Source organism: Odocoileus virginianus, chromosome 15, assembly GCF_023699985.2.
Source record: "Odocoileus virginianus isolate 20LAN1187 ecotype Illinois chromosome 15, Ovbor_1.2, whole genome shotgun sequence".
In the NCBI taxonomy this organism is placed as follows: domain Eukaryota; kingdom Metazoa; phylum Chordata; class Mammalia; order Artiodactyla; family Cervidae; genus Odocoileus; species Odocoileus virginianus.
Window position 1 is genome coordinate 49,269,844 of NC_069688.1, and position 3,244 is coordinate 49,273,087.

At 50.6% G+C, this 3,244-nt stretch overlaps 1 non-coding gene across 1 annotated transcript; it reads left to right on the plus strand.

Annotated features, from left to right (window-relative positions):
- The first annotated feature begins 2,701 nt into the window (after positions 1 to 2,701).
- Positions 2,702 to 2,773, plus strand: TRNAC-GCA (transfer RNA cysteine (anticodon GCA)). The gene has a single exon. It is a non-coding gene; the product is annotated as a tRNA-Cys (tRNA).
- Positions 2,774 to 3,244: the final 471 nt, after the last annotated feature.

Consider the following 3,244-nt stretch of genomic DNA (forward strand, 5'->3'; position numbering starts at 1 on the left):
AGTCCCCAGAATACAACTTCTGTTAAATCAAGAGGATTATTCTTTTTAGAAAGAAACTATTCCAATCCTAAAATTATGTGGCTGAGCCCTTTTTCTCCTGCTAATTGAAATTCTTTATTGTCTTTAATGGAGTCTAATGACTCAGACAGTGGCCTGACTTTGGTTCACTGACTTTGTTGTTGTTCAGTCGCTAAGTCATGTTCAATTCTTTGCGACCCCGTGAACTGCAGCACACCAGGCTCCCCCGTCCTTCACTGTCTCCCTGAGTTTGCTCAAACTCATGTCTATTCAGTCGGTGAGGCCATCTAACCGTCTCATCCTGTTGCCCCCTTCTCCTCCTGCCTTCAATCTTTCCCAGCATCAGGGTTTTTTCAATGAGTCGGCTCTTTATATCAGGTGGTCAAAGTATTGGAGCTTCAGCTTCAGCATCCATTCTTCCAATGAATATTCAGGTTGATTTCCTTTAGGACTGACTGACTTCCAACTGCTCACACATTCTCAGCTGTGGGATAAATATGGACTGTCAACTTATTTTTAAAGTCAGACTTTTAGAGTGTGTTCAGACATTTCTTGATTTCTGGATAAATTAAGTTGTTATAGAAGGTCAGCATGGTGCTTCTGAGTGGCAACGATGGATATGAAAGGAGGAGGTGAGGTGCCCCCACCCTCACCACCCAAGGGAAACACACACACCCAGCTTGGTCTCCCAGCCTTACCACTTACCATCTTCACATGAAAACGAAATAAACAAAGCAGACCTTTTCACAGACAGCTTCTGTGTGTGACCAGGAGGCAGAATGGCGTGGTGGTTAAACACCTGGGCCTTGAAGTCAGACAGCCCTGGTTTGGATCCTAAGCCCACAGTTAGCTTGGATTGGCCTCGGGCAGGTTACCCTCCCCCTCTCCCCGCCCCATTCATCATCTGTTAGCTGAGAATAGTAACCATAACCAGAAGCTGCAGGAGACAATGCCTGTGAGAGGCTCTGGCCAGGGCCTGGTGGGCAATAACTCTTCAATTATTAGCATACTTATGTGATTGCTTCCCTTTTAGGCCAACTGCTACCTAAAACGGTGGCAGCCCCGAGCCACACTTCAAAAAGCTTTCACTTGCCGAGAGACAGGACAACCTCTGTTCCCTGGTGATCAGTCAGGCCCTCAGGCGATGAGTGACCAGGTTCCCAAGGGACCGAACGGCTTCCCCCTCTTCTTTGAGCTTTCATTAGATAATACTTCATTATTAGCTCCAGAGGACGTGGATCCCTGCCCCTGCCAATCCCCCCAGAACCTCCCAGGAGGAAGCCCAGGGTTTTGTAGCCGAGGAGCTACTGCACCCCTCCCTGTGAGTGTTGAGAGATCTGAGGGCCAGAATAGGGCAATACGCCTCGTGCATTCCAGATCCGTCCTCCCTCGATTGGTCCAAGAGCATCTCCGTAAGGGTAGCAGAACGGGGATTTTTTTTTTTTTTTTTTACTCTCCCCACCTTTTCAGAGAGGGAAATAGGCTCAGAAACTCTGCAAGGCTGAATCCAGGTCAGTGTTCTCTGCACCCAGTTGCTGTCCCCTGAGCATTGGACGCTGAGAGGAGGGACACAAGCTGGTGTCCTGGGCAGGCGGGGCGAATCCCATGGTGACTTCTGGAGCAGCATCCCTGCAGTTAGAGAGGAAACAGGCAATCTCCCCGCCAGGCCCTGCCTGTCCAGGCCCGCCCTGCGGCCTGCCTAGTGCACCTGCCCCCCTCCTCCCTCCCAGCTCCTCAAGGCAAGCTCAGGGGACCGTCTCTTCCTCTGCCCGGGCAGGATGCGAAGACCTCCCCAAGGCAAGTCACATCTATCTGATATTGAATAAAAAGCTGCTACTGCGTCTGAAGTGACAACTCCCTAGTGGGTGACGTCATGCTGTTTTGTTTGTCTCCATGGACTGTGGAGATCCGATTTCAGTTGCGAAGAAAATGGTCTGGAGAAAATAGTTACTTCATTCGGAAAATTCCAAGAAACCATAAATACAGTTTGCAGCGGATGAAAGTGCATTCACGAGCGGACGATGATCTGGGGATGGAAGAAGAGCTCCCAAGATGGGGGGCCCCTTCACCCCGGCCAGGCCACTGGCAGCCCCTGCTTCTCTGGGCTTTGGGCAAGACCCCCAGCAACCCCCCCTCCCCTGAGGAGACCTGGTAACCCAGCGGGGGGTTGGCTGGAGACATGGTTTCCCTGGTCCCACCCTAAATCGCCTCCTGCCAGTCCATCCCTGGAGTATCTCACACAAAGCAGCCCTCTTCCCTCTCGTAAGTAGTTGGCCTGTATTTCTGAGTTGCTGTTAAAGCAAATTATAAATAACATCTCATCATCTTGTTTTCCTTTCTTACACACTTTCCAGCCTTACAATCTCTTGTGAATCCTTTTCTGCTCTTCATGTCCTTTTCTCTTTTTGTCCCTACTGTTGGCATAGTGAGAAAGAGGGAATAAATAGAGGGTGAAATCCTATTTTGCTTTTCATGAGAAACTGAAGAGTATAATTCCCAGTCCAGATCCCCAGCCCTGGGTCAGGGGGAATGACCACAGCCAGGCAAGGCTGGGGGCAGATTGCTTATATCCAAGGGCAAGTTTTCAAGAAATGTTGCCTTCCCTTGACCATCTTTCCTTTCTCCTCTCTCTCTCCAATTATATAAAAACAATTTGGCAAGATTACGGGGTCGGTGGGGGGCTTCCCAGGTGGCTCAGATGGTAAAGTGTCTGCCTGCAATGCAGGAGACCCGGGTTCGATCCCTGGGTCGGGAAGATCCCCTGGAGAAGGAAATGGCAACATGCTCCAGTATTCTTGCCTGGAGGATTCCATGGACGGAGGAGCCTGGTAGGCTCCAGTCTATGGGATGGCAAAGAGTCGGATATGACTGAGCGTCTTTACTTTGTTTCACTTTCACAGATTTTTGGAAGACATGAGAAAGTCTCCCTAACCCAACCACTCCTTCCATCCTTGCATCCACCTGGCATCAGGTCCCCAGGACACTGAGCCCCTCATTCCATCTTTCTTGTCCCCCTGATCCCATTTTGGGGCACCCCCCTTACTGGGGCCTGGCCTCCACAATGTTTCCAGGCTGCGGGAGCTGGTCTTTCCTAACCCTCGCTCACAGCCTCATATTTCCATCTCAGACTCAATTCCCAGCAGCACCAGGCCCCTTGTATTCATGCTGATTACACAGAGCCCTTTCCTTTGGCCTAAGACCTGGGCCGCAAGTACCCCCTGGACTG